This window comes from Amphibalanus amphitrite, unplaced genomic scaffold (genome assembly GCF_019059575.1).
Source record: "Amphibalanus amphitrite isolate SeventyFive unplaced genomic scaffold, NRLGWU_Aamphi_draft 000090F_arrow, whole genome shotgun sequence".
Taxonomy (NCBI): Eukaryota; Metazoa; Arthropoda; class Thecostraca; order Balanomorpha; family Balanidae; genus Amphibalanus; species Amphibalanus amphitrite.
Genome location: NW_024881586.1, coordinates 252,389 through 266,615, shown reverse-complemented (window position 1 = coordinate 266,615; position 14,227 = coordinate 252,389).

Here is a 14,227-nt window from a genome sequence, read left to right as displayed (position 1 = left end):
TAGAGCGCCAAACACCGATCGCTACTACCACAACCGCGCTCCGCGCGGGCCGGCGGCCGACTGCTCTCGAACCCCGCGTCTGCGCGCCGGCGCCGCCAATGGCGTCGCCAGGCCCCCGGGCAGGGGGGAGCAACTGGCGTCGCCAGGCCCCGGGGCAGGGGGGGGGGCAGCTCGCGACACCACAAAATCGTTAACCTGTTCCGAGTCTCGTCACGAGATGCACGATTGGTCATTTGTTGGGGCCTGGCTCAATGATAGATCTGGACCCTAACCGGCCCCTGTATAAACAAAGCGCTGTAAAAATCCAACGCAGATGATGTCTTTTAATAAATTTAATGGCATATATTACCTTGAAAGTTTTCAGTGCATGACAAAAAGACCCTCGGTATGTAGCTATATGAATGTACATCAGCGAACATATGTAAACTACTCGTGCGTATACCCGTGTGAACATTAGGTAAAATCACTTTCGACACAGCAGACGATGCGTCACCCGCAAGGTCATTTGTCTTTGCCCGGGGAGAAGTGGAAATCAGCTTCATTCATAATCTTGCTGCACTATGTGGTTCACACGAGTCTGGAAAATATACGCCCGGGTCGTGATGCGGTCATTGAATGGGACTCTATTAGCGATACATATTTCATGAGTCCTTGAGCCTCAGTGAAATTATCACTGCTCGGTCCTTGACGAGAGAGAGAGAGAGAGAGAGAGAGAGAGAGAGAGAGAGAGAGAGAGAGAGAGAGAGAGAGAGAGAGAGAGAGAGAGAGAGGGTAGAAGGAGAGAGAGAGGGTAGAGGGAGGGAAGAGAAGTAATTTAATGACAAATTTTCGAAATCTGGTGAATTATCCCGTGTTATGAATCATGGAGCTTACCTGTCACGGCTCGAGCTGAGTTTGTCGCAGGCTATATGTTGCCACTCTTGGCACTGCCTCATCTCAAAGTTCCTTCTGAGTGGTCGATCCCACCTGGACTGATGGAGAGGAACGTGTGTTACATCTCAATGCGGTTCCTTGCTTGATTTGTAATGGGGAACTCTTACCAGGGCCCTAACGAGTCTATTCAGCGGAGGGAGACGTCTAGCTGGCCAGACGCCCGCTCGGATTATGATTAGATGGCCGAGAGCAAGGTCAAGGCAATATATTCCGTTCCATATGGGTCACACGCATCCTCTAAAGAAATGCAATTCCGATTAGCTCCAGCCTATATTTTTATTTTTATTATCTGCCTCTGTGATGTCCGATCTATCACGATAGATGCGCTTCTTCAAAGACTTGAAAGAAAAGTTGTTTGGTAGAACTGTGCCGTCAGTGAGAGAATCGCTACATCTCAATTTGTTGACGTGAGCTAAATGTCATTGGAACTTTATTGAAATGTCACCGTTAGCATGAAACTATACCCAAATTGAGAACTTCAAGATGAATTTAAACTTTATTTTAGTTTAGATATGGGAAAGATTCCGAGGTTTTCGCCTGCTGCAGCCACTCGTTGGGTCCAGGCGACGATTTGCCGCACCAAAAATTTACTTGACCCGGTTACCCGATTCTAGGTCATCTATCATCCATACGCCTTTTGCAGCAATATTGATTATTGATAATGGTGAATTGTCGATGAAGCATGCCACTTGGTCACCCATATGGACATTTGAAGGAGCTTGGTCGAAATCTCCAAGGCTTCATCGCGAGTGACCACTACCAACTGAGGTCATCTCGACTCAAAGCCCCTCGGCACTCCTGCCTCAGTCCGCACGACGTGGCTTCAGCCATGACCGTCACCACGCACCGCCAGCTCTCAATGGAATCGACATATTCACACGAACTCGTCTCGGCCGAGATCGATTCTGGCCTGATGTCGGCATCGCAGAGAGCGCGTCAGCCTCATCAGGGGCCGTGTCGCCAGGTCAAACCACCCCAGGGCGCGAGGTCGCCCTCCAGCGGCCCCCCGCGAGCCGGCGCTCTGCGGGCCCCCAGATTATCATTGGAGGATCACGCGCCGGCGAGTTGTGCGGCTCCCCGCCGTGACCGCGCCGCGCCGATCCGTCAGCCGGATAATCCCTCTGACCTGATTCCGCCCCCGCGTGACGGCCGTGCCGTAGATCGTAGCGCGTAGTGTTGTGTGTGATGCGGGCCCGGCCGGGCGGCCTACCGTGCTCTCTTCTGGCCGCCCGGCCGGCGGCGAGGCAGTTGAGATCTGACGCGCGATCTGTGAGGGTGTGGAACGCTCCAGCCGACGAACATGGCCGACATCAAGGTGGTGGTGGCGGTGGTGGCGGCGCTGCTGGTCGGGGCGGTCATCGGAGGTCTGATCGGCCACTTCGCCGTGCCCAGCAATGACCCGGTGAGTGTAGCATGGACTCTACGAGCTGCCGAACCAGGCGCCACCAGGTACCGGTTTGGAGAGGCGGTCTACCGTCTTCTCTGATCAGGACGGAGATAGAGTTTGCAGGCCTCGCCGGTCCGTGAGGGGTCGGCCGTTGGGACCGTGGCACCGCCGGCTTTAGTGGCATTCGCCAACGCGTCGGGCCGAGATTGAGATTGGATTGGTTTGCGGGTGTGGGGTGTTTTTATGTCTCTTCTCGTCCAAAACATAACACCTGTTCCTACCCGTACCACACAGCGAATTTGAATTGGAACACTATTCCTGCCGCCTAACTCACCATTGCTAAACGTTAACGTTAACTGTTTTGGTGCACGCATAATAAAACTAAGTTGTGGCAATGTTACAAGTACCTTCATATACCTGTTCCTTTTCATGTAAAGTTTTTCTTAGCTTGTTGACCACCACTACGTTGACACTTGACAGAACACTTATATAAAAAAGATTCAGTTGCATAACGCATTCTCAAATATGTATCAGTCCTTGAGACATGCGAAACCACGCAGTTTGAGGCTCCCGACTCCTTATGTAACTGTGAATCAGGCCTTCCGTTCTGGCCGGGGGCAGAACAACGTAAACTCTCGGTAGGTCACGTTCCTGACCCGTTGGGACTGGCCCTACCTTGCACTATGTCACGGACTGCCCCAATGGTCACCCGACGTGCAAGTCTCTCTGTCTAGTCGGATCAATGTATTGCCGCCGTGGTGGCACCGATTTCGTTGAAAACGTTATCTGTTCTGTTGACATTGGGCCACGTACGCAATCTCCGTTCTCGCGGACAAACGTACAATGTAACACAATGACTAAATGTGTCAGAATAAGACGGACTATATTGCACTGGTCGAAGACGGTGGAAGGGGCTCAACTGAGGCAACAAATGGGTGCGCACGCGAACAGTGTCTTAATGACACCTGAATCCAGGCTGAGTCAAATCTGACAGGTGATATGACACCTGAGGCCTGGGGGATTCCGAGCTGACAGATGAGGCGCTTGGAAACGCCCAGTTGCCAGTCGAGTCTGAAAACTGGGGTGACTTTTACATGCCTGAGCTCGGCCCGGATACAGTTGGAAACCTATACGCATATGCCTCATCCCAGACAGTTACATCACTGTCTCACCGCTTTGAGATCCATCTCACGTCTCCCGGCTCTATCCTATCCCGGTATTTTCACCTCACCTTTTCCTCCGTCCATTTTAAGCTCATCCCCTCCCCAACAGACGACAGCTCCGTCTCGCCGCGCCGTCTCCGACGCGTGTCCAGGAGACCTCCAATGTCACGCGCCCTCCTCAGCCGCCCATTAGTGCCATCACCACCAGAAAGTCTGGTAACGACACCACTTTCAGCCGGCACCATTATGGAAATATCGGCCTCCGACGGCACACGGCGGGACGCGACCGCGTCGCGTGGGGAGGGACCGTCCGTCGCCGGCGGCGACACGGAGACACCTGTGGAGCGTGGTCGTCCTACGGGCGGGCCAACGCACAGAGCATCTGGACGGACAGGTGTGCCCAGGGTAATCAGTGTGCCTCCGGCTGCCCGGCAATAGGGCTAATGCGGGCGGACAGAGCTGGCATGGACTACGCCTAGCCATTGGGCCACGACAGAAGGACAGGATGAGGGGAGCGTGAATGGTGGGATTCGCTGAAGACGAGATGAGATAACGTGATGAGATTTCATGAATAAGGAGCGGTGTCTTGAGAGATAGGAAGCTAATAGGTGCACAGCAGTTCCTGGGGAAGAGCTTAGGTGTTGAAGCAGGGCAGCTTCATAGGTTCAGTGGTTTCCACGTCTAGGGCTAAGTGTTTATATCGTGGCTAGGGTTTTTTCCTGAGACCTTGAATTTGACCCTGCATCGAGTTAAAAAGATTTTGTTTGCACTCGGTTACTGCCCAGTGTCCTCCCGGCCCGGGTGAAGCGACATATGATGCACTGCTGCGGCCTGGTTACCGTGGTTGATATGAGACAGCTGAATCAATATTAGTAATCCGATGCGGCCGTGATATAACGCACACAAACATAATACGTACACCAGATTCTACGCATATCCAGTTCGCCAGTTGCGTACGCACAAAATTCTTGGAGCTGCAGCTGACAACCGGGAAAATTTGGCTTGGGACGAAAACTTAACATCTGCGGTAAATACCCGAGAAGTCCCACCACAGCGCATAAATACGACCCGGGGCCGAACACGAGTTTGAGGTGGATGAGATAATTATTCTCCTATTCCAGGATGGCACTCCAATCATTCTCTGGGAGTTGAAGTGTTTTCACGAATACAAGTCTGCCCAATGCGCAAAAACTTGCCTAGAGTTGGCCTGATGAAAGATGAAATAATGGATGGGTGGTAGGAGGGGTACAGTGGGTCTATTTAAGATCTCCAGAGCCACCACGTGGCGCTACGGTCGGGGTAGGGCGAGTCCAAATCCCGAGGGAAGTGAGGTCACCGGTCATTGTGGGGGAAGGAGGGAGGGGGAGTGACGCGGTATCACGGCGCATGGGGCGTGGGTAGCGCCGGGAGTGGGCCGCTCGGGGCCGCCCGCCACTGCGCCGAGGCTGAGGGGAGGGGATGATGGTTGCGGGTGCGTTCACTCCGGTATGGTGGTATCCTGTTCATGTGGAACCGGCAAGAACGCGACTGAAGGGAATCATTATCTCAAACAAACGGGTAAGCCAGAGGCAGCGTCAGTTCCAGCCAAAATGTTGAACAATGATAATTGAAATCTAGGACGTATCCATAGCATGCAACTTTTCAGTCGATAGTTGCATGATGCTTTTCATGATGCATGATGAGGCTTTTCTAAACTGTTATTTGAGTTCGATATTTTTCATATGGCACGTTCAGTTTTGGTGTGTTTTATCGGGTCGAAAAGAATCAGAAAAGAAAAAATAGTTGAAATGGCTCCAGACAAATGACCAAAAATATTTTCCTAAAAATGAAACTTAGCTAAACGTTTATAAGCGATAATTTTGACTTTTGGGGAGGATATTGGGGAAAGATGTCATCGTGCTTAGCTGTGTTGCAGTAGAAGGAAAGGTTTGGTTGTGTCTAGATAAAACCAGACCCGGGAGTGGGGCTCGAACTCACGACATCGCGTTCAGCTCACAGGTTACCCAACCTCAACACTACGAGCACCTATCGCCCTGCGCAGCTTGCTCAGTATTTCGGCTAAAGTTCGGCCAAAGTGTCTGACGTCTGTCAATGTCACGAGGCGAAACCCCGAGGTAAATGTCCGTCCCGGTAGCTCGGTTGGTAGAGCGTTGGACTCCATGTGCCATGTGGTGAAGGCGCACGTCCCGGTTGCAAAAGTCTGGGTTCGAAACACGACGTGTGCTTGACGTTTTTTTTTTAGCCTCCTGACGGGTATGGTTGTGGTTGGTGGCAGGCCGCTGCCAGGCGAAGTCAGTGAGGGGACCGGCCGCGCGCGGCTATGTGCGCACGTTAAAATTTGGACTCTAAACCATAGACCATTTTGCCGTAGACTAAACCTCAAAACCATAGTCTGCAATAGACCAGGAATTGCTTAATCGGAGGGTAGATGGCAGGGTCAACGCTTTATAATAAGCTCAGCTTAGCGGGGACTCTGTCCTTGTGATTACTTCCATTCAAAAGGTTCGGGCCAAATTTATATTAAAAAGGGGGGAGCCGAACCAGGTTGGGCCGCCGGCCGAGTTGAACCAGGCTGGACCGGGGTCATACATGCAATCATGGTCAGACAAAACAGAAGTTAATTCGGGTCAAATATTTTTATTAACTGATCTTATTGTTTTTTAACTTACACGTATTTTCACTCACTCACTTTTCACTCACTCATGGGGCCTCACTTTCAGCTTTTTATAACTCGAGACTTCATGCACAGAAATGTGGCGTTCGTCCACTTTTCCTCATGGTCTCTTAGCGACTTGATTTCATGTGGTGGCGGAACGGGGGGGGGGGGCATCGGGGCACCGTGCCCCCGTTTGATTTTTGGCATTTTAACATTAGCCCTACGTTGCATGGAAAGAATGGAACCAAAAGTCGGCAGTGCTCCCACTTCATTAAAGGTGTTTCGCCGCCACTGCTTGATTTGACCCTAAAGGCGTCTTACCAGCAAAAAAAAAAATCACCTGCATCCCAGCAAACATGCCCACATGGTTCCCATATGGGGCCCACATGGGCCCCCCACCTCTTCCATATGGGCCCCACATGGGAATGGCAGTGGGTGACACGTGGGACCCATATGGGCCAGCCCACGTAGGCCCCATATGGGACCCACGCGGCGCCCACATGGGACCCATATGGGTAGCCCATCTGTAGCCCATGTCCCACGTGGGCCCATCTGGCCCATGTTCACCCCATATGGGACCCACATGGGATGCCCATCTCCAGCTCACATGCGTTTGGCCCATCTGGCCCATTTTTATCCCATATGGGGCCCATATGGGTAGCCCATCTGTAGCCCATGTCCCACGTGGGCCCATCTGGCCCATGTTCACCCCATATGGGACCCATGTGGGCATGTTTGCTGGGATATACCTAAATATTTGCCCAAGGGCGCTCTACGCAAGAAACGCCAGCCAGTCAAAAAAAAAAAAAAAAATGGCGAACGAATACGATCTTTCTAGTGCTTGAATTATATTCAATTAAAATTTCAGGAGACATAGATAATATTAATCCTTATAGCTAGGCGCTCGGAGCATTCGCTAGCATTCCATTGCCAGCTGCATTATCAACGCCACATTTGCATTACTCTGGGTGCATCATAAGTAACAGTAGGTGAACCGGCCACAGCAAAACCATGCCTCATTATCCTTTCCTTCCAAGCTGCCAAGCTAACCGGCCGCCCGGCCCACCACCGCGATATGGAACAACACAGGAGTGCGCCATTTGCCTACGGCAGTGCCCCACCGCGCCGGGGCTGTTTGACAGGTCACCCGCACCGTGACCTCGCCACCCGCCCCCCTCCCCGCCCACCTCCCCATCGGGCCAAGCTCGGTAGTGACCTCTCCTTGAATTTGACATGGACTCGACTAAGGCTCAACGCCATCTAGTTACGTCTGGAGATCCTAATAAGATCCACTGTACATGAACTGACTATGTGAAGACGCCTAACACCAATGGGCTTCAGTATATTATTTACGAGTGTAGCGAATAAGATCGTGTCAGTCGGGCGTGCCTGCCGCCTCATTGAATTTTATGCGAAGTGGGTACTAAGCACCACATTCAAACGATTGATTGGGAGCCCAATTAACTGTTCGACAGGGTACGAAAAGAAAAGCAAGATGATGGTTGGTGAATAAAGAAACAGTCGTGACAGCTCGTGAATGTGAATAAAATTGCGAATAGAGGAGTATCACAATAGCATTCAAAATGTTACCACACTATTTTTGGTGAGCGAAAAGTATTAATTCAATACCTAGAGCACAATAGATATAGATAAAGCGTCAGAATACAGTAAACTAAACGCTAATTTTAGATAAATTGAGAATTGTGACATCCATAATTGCTCTGCGCACCTCGCCCACCTGGCTCTAAAAGTAGCCACACGCGGCGTTTAAGATAAACTCGAGCCGTGTCGTGTGTATCCGGTAACCCATTACTGCGGCGTGGTTATTAGGACGGCTCTGGCTGTCACCGAGCCTCGAGTCACCTGAGGAGTGGCGCGTGCCATTGATCGGGCCTCCTCCTGGCCGGGCAGCGCGCATCCGGCTCACCGCTGACCGCTTGCGCGAGCTAAAAACGTCCAAAAAAGTCCCCACTGTAGCCTACAGACCGTCTTCTTTTCTTTGACGCAGTGACACTTCATCCAGCAATTAAATTCTGATGTAATTTTAGGTGTCATTGGCCTCACACTAAACTGCATTTCTGGCTTTGTGCATTCCTCTCTTCATAGCTGAAGTCTTCTCCACATACAAGTGTTGCAAAGGTCCCCACAAACAGGCAACAGCATGCCCCCGCCCCCAGCCGAGGTGCGCACTGCGCTCACACCCATCCCTTTTCCATCGCGGCGCAGGTCAGCAAATCTCCATGCAATTGCGCGGTGCTCACTGCACCTTGCACACTGCAACGAGCTGCAGGGCATTGCAGTAGCTTTCGCTGTTGGATGGTCGAGGTGCGGGGATACTGCTACACAACCGTGGCGTGGCATGAGAACGCACTGCAAGCCGAAACGTCTCCGGCCGAATAGCACATATTTGTTGTCCGTTTTCCCCTTGCTGGCTGGCTCCATTGCTAATCTAACCAGCTGAATGCTTTCTATGGCAAGGCAATCAAAGCTACGCTCGCCGGCTCCTATTATGATTTGTGTCGAGTTGAAATGTGACTGGATTTAATTCTACAACATAAATCGCATCATCCACATTGGTTTCTTTGGACCATATATTTCACTGCGTTTTGTTATTAAAGACAGTCTCGCCCATAGCCCTGAATGCGACATCGTGACTGCAATTTCGGATGTCGTACTATGCCATCGCTGACATATCATGCAATTGAGCGCGTCCGTCCAACCGTGCCCAATGTCGGCCGGCTTATTGCATATGCACGGGGCGGCTGACATTTAGGGGCCGCCATCGCTCTGACTCAGCTCCGTCAATATGGACGAGCTGTATGTATGACGAATCTGCTGGTCTGTAGTCGGTCTAGATCAACAGTCTCATACAGCTGTCAGTCTTAGGCAAAACAAAGCTACCGGTGTTCATTGTGAGGGAGCTGTCAATCTTGCAGCTGTGACTGTCAATCCGTCAGTTTGTTTCAGACATCATTATCACACATTCGCCAGGAAGGACCATAATATTCGCACAACTCCCAGTCTGATGGGCGACGTAGAGCTGGGTCTCGACTCCTGTGATCTGTCTTTCATAAGAAAACAGTCTGGCTTCGCCTCTCCCAGACCGTCCTTTGTGTCACTACGTCGTCCCACATGTCGATAGGACACCATGGACAAGTGGACTGTCCCGTGGTGCACCTGTGGCTGCCCAATGGCCATATTGCAGTGCTAACGCTATTCTAGCGCCTTCTGACAAACCCGTCACGTGACTGCAATCACAACCACCTACGGTTGGACGTCCGTTTTTACAAGGAAGGACTCTCTTTCAGGGTTTCGTCGTCGACTTTCGCACCCTCCTGCTCGCAATTGTCGTGGTGTTAGACGGCTTCTGCAGAAGCTTCTACAGGAGCGCTTTAAACCGAGCTTATCACTAGCACGCGTCGTCTCACTCCCGCTCTGTCTGACAGAGTTTCCGGCGGATTCCGGAAACCACAGGAAATGTGTTACTAATATTATTTATCCCTGCTATTTTCCGGGACAAATCGGACGCAAAAGGATTGTGTAAGGCATTTGTGTATATTAGTCTCACTCACTTCAGTGAAAAGACCATACAGCGTTGCAACGTTCACGGAAAAGCTATTAAATTGAAAAGGGCGTTGTGATATTGCTTGGAGAGGAAATTGGCCCTTCGATCACTGTTTTTGCTTATAGCTGGAAATACAAGCCAGGAAATATGCGGCCTTATCGTTTCACACGTATCACGCGCATCGAAGACCTATCACAAATAAATATTATTTTAGTGACTATTTTCAGTTTTACCTAGGCCAAAGCTCAATCTTTGAGGACGTACGAAACTGACATGACAATAACATATATCCAAATAAACACATCCAGAGTCCAGGCCTGATATTCCTGTGGCCCAGGCCCTCAGTTGTCGGAACTAGCGTAAGCCGAGTATCCGGCCATTCCTGTTCGTCCGGTTGGCGGCCGGCCAGACATGCGGTGGTGGGCCTCTTACATGGACACTCCCACCTCGCCAACCAGCGCGGCCTTTTCTCCTCATTCCTCACACCATGCGGTCGGGCCGGTCCAGTGACGTCATCAACTGGCCAGTGACGTCGGCGGTCAGTACCACGGCGACAGCCGCGCCTCTGAAGGCCCCGGAGGAAACCCAGGGGTAAATCCCATAGCACCTGACTGAACAACATTGCGGGCGGAAACGGCAGGGCATCATTGCGGGCGGAAACGGCAGTGCATGGCATTCCCTTACCGTACGACTCCTCACATCAGTTTCCGTGCCGTACCTCAGCTGTGACGTCACGTCCATAAACGGTATTTCGACAGATCTGGGCCCTGGGGCTGGAGGCTGGCCACCGGCGAGCAGCACCCCGAATAGATTCGATGGCCGAGGTCGATTAATAGGAAATGGGGGCCTGGGTGGGTGGCGCTTTCATCAACCGCTATTACACAGGCCCAGGCTATTAACGTCCGGGCTAAGGCGTCTTGTTTGTGGGGCTATAGTAATTGTGGTCGCCGCGGGTGGGTGTATTCGAATATAGGTACCGGTCCCATGTGACTTGGATGATGATTTATGCTATAATTTTCCGGGTTACAATATGAGGCGGAGAGGATGGTGGCTTTCCAAGGCTGGGATGTTGCGCTAGCATATATTTACTCTCCAGTTACTGGGTCTGATTACAATTACTTGATGTTGGCTTATGATGACTGGAATATTGGTCTATTGTGTAATGGGTTTCATAGCGAGTCATCCCGCTATCAAACAGTCGCCTTGAGCCTATGAATGTTGTATAAAGCGTTTGGAAGTTAGACCGTTACGTCAACATTTATTATTATTTTCATCTCACTTATAAACTCAGAGTTTGAGTCACAAAACAGGAAATCACAAATCCCTTCACTGCCAATGAACTACGACCCATCGTCACTGAATGATACCTTCAGACCCATTGTCATCATGCCCAAACATACTTCTCCGTGAGAGGAAACCCGAGGCTCTTCAATATTTATAGAGCCACTCTGGGCTCACCCCGAGGTCATTTGGGTTTATCCATTCCTAATTTCAAGCCGCCCCCGCCGAATAGCCTCCTCGTCTGTGTGCTCTGTCCGGGGACAGGGGAATTTTCCTCGTTATCCAATTACACAGAGTCACTTTCACCGTGGTGCGCGACGTCGTCCCTAGGTTTGGAGACACGGGAAGACGGGACCGGAATGGAATGACACAGCTCTATTAGCGTGTGTGACACATCAGGGGACAAACAAGTGGACAGGAGCTGACAGTGACAGCTGTCAACAAACATCTGTGAAGTTATTGACACTTGGTCACTAAATATCTCTCCCCGCCTGAGGGGAGTTATATTTTGCCATCCTTGCATACTGATGATGCAAAATGCAAAAGGATATATGTTAGCTTTCAGTCCCGTATGAGTTGGTAAGTTATATGCACCATGTTCACCTTTTGCGTTGATGATATTACATATCTTGGCCGCTAGAAGGGCTGAAAGCAACTAATATGCCACTTAACCAGTAACCACGTCTAAAAAGCGCTTTCTGTGGTTTCACTCATTTGTGGCTGTGAGGTTACATTACCTAAATGGCTGCGTTATTTTTGCCTGGAGTGCAGATTACAGTCATCGGCTATTCCCGGTCGGCTTCTGTTTTACCTTGAACTTGCCGCCTGTGCTGTGCTAATTTTAGTCACTAGCTATTACTACACTTGCCCGTTTCTGTTACGCAAGCTGAACGCCTTGACCATTTTACCTTGTCTCTTTTCCGGTCTCAGAAGAGTTAGAGACATAGTCTTTCCTCCACACTTTCTTACAACTTTCAGCTGGACGCTGGTCGTCTATTTATGCTCGTTTCAGGAAGTCGGCTTCATTGCCGCTTTTGGCCGGCCTTCCTGTCATTTTCTGCCGCCTATCCCGGCCGCCATTTCCAGCTGACAGTTCCGGGCACTTTCAGTCACCTGTCACCTGTCACCTGTCACCTGTCACCTTCAGTTAGCCATTACTCTTTACCAATTTGCGCGCGACTGGGCTCCCGCGCCTTTCTCCAGTCGTGTCCCCGCGGTGCGGCGGTACCGATTTCTCCTCTGGGACGGGACACCAAGTGACCGGCGCGGTGGGCCGGTAGGAGTCCGTGTACGGCTCGTCTTCCCACCGGTCACAGCCAGAGCGGTGGAATCATTATGGCACGAGGCAGACAGAGGAGCTAGTGCTACCGCGAGGACACAAGGGCTTTACGTGGAGAGAGAGAGAGAGAGAGAGAGAGAGAGAGAGAGAGAGAGAGAGAGAGAGAGAGAGAGAGAGAGAGAGAGAGAGAGAAAGAGAGAGAGAGAGAGAGAGAGAGAGGAGGGGAGAGAGAGAGAGAGAGGAGAGAGAGAGAGAGAGAGAGAGAGAGAGAGAGAGAGAGAGAGAGAGAGAGAGAAAGAGAGAGAGAGAGGATAAAGGAGGAGAGCGATCAAAGTAAAGTGAGGAAACGGAGTAGGTAGGTGCACAAATTGCATGATGCACAACCAGTAACCACGGCACTACATCATGCAATATCATCACTCCGTTCCAGTATCTGATCATACCCTACCCGTCCGTCGCCACTGCGCCATTGTCACGGGTCTGTGCTGTCCACTCTCTCCCGGACTCGCTATTCAGCACGAGGAGGCGACCGCAGGAATTTCCAGCGTGCTCCTCAGTCCAGCGTCCGACCCGACCGGACGGGCCACGTCACGCTCCATACCACCGTTCTGGGTAATCTGCATAGCCGCAGGTGTAAGGAAACTATTCCTCGTGACGTCTTTGCTGGGGGTGTTCCTCTGACGTGCTGTGTATGTGCCTTTTGCTTGGAGGGATGTCCCTGGCAAACCCGTCTGCTTTGTCGGCACTGTCACGGCATTTGAGCACGAGGTGCACCTGCTTAAAACGGTCAATGACGTCATGACTTACACGCATTATATACGCGAAACGTATGTCTTTGTAGGACAAGTCGGCATTGGCCGGGAGAGAATTGAGCTGCGCGATCAGTGTGTTTTAATGAGCTTAAGTGGAGAGCGGTACAGATATTTATAGTGAAAACGGGTTTTGACTTAAACTGCATTAAATCCGACTATCCTTGAACGTATGAACCGCTATTCAAGAACTAGTTTTTTAACAGATGTAGCGTCATTTGCCAATTTCATACCATTGTCAAATGGTCAACTTTGTATGTGTTCCAGATGCAACAAAGATAGGTATCCAGATTCATTTAATGTCATATTCACAAGCAAGTGCCACCCTGACCCACCGATGGTGTCCTCATTCATATAATCACTGATATTCGGAAAGGGTGCGGAAAGGGCAAGTATATCAGAGAAAAAGGCTCTGTTAGTGATCCCAGCCTTGGGAGTTGCGCCATTCTGCAAGTGTCCTCGGATATCCCGGGATAGATGTCAATATCAAACACCGATAGGACTTGAGTCTGCAGCCTAAACAGAACACCTCGTGGTGGGCGGCGAACGTCGTGACCATTTTCGACTGCACCTTCTCCCGTTATGGGACTGACAGTGAGGCATTGCCATGATTGACGTAACGACCGGGTTGCGTTTCTGAACGGTGAAATACCCGCGAGGCTGACTCACTTTCTCAGCGGGAGAAAATGGGAATCGTAAAACGGAATGGAACTTGCCATCATTGTAGCCGCATGTTAATGCCCCAGTCATAAGTGGAGCGTTTGAAAGGAGCGTTTTTCTCCCTCGTGCATCAAGCGTTATGAGCTCGACGATACATTATTCATCTCTGAAATATTGCTTTCATTTTCCAGAATCAGTCGAGATGCTTAGGAAGGTCGGTAAAAGGCGTGCTACAGGGCGTCACGATTGCTCGTACGCCGTGACCCTTTGACATCATTAAACCCTGTTCGAGTCACCAGTGTTAGCGCGACGAGCTAGAAAACATTCCATTTCTTAGCTTTAAATACCAGAGAACACTCCCATTAAAGCACTAATACATGTGTATTCACCCACCTAAGCATGATCGCAATTGGCTTTGCTTTGACATTATACTCTTATCATGATCCCGAAATCTTACTCGGGTTGGTTTCGATTGAACAATTATTGCCCTAGAC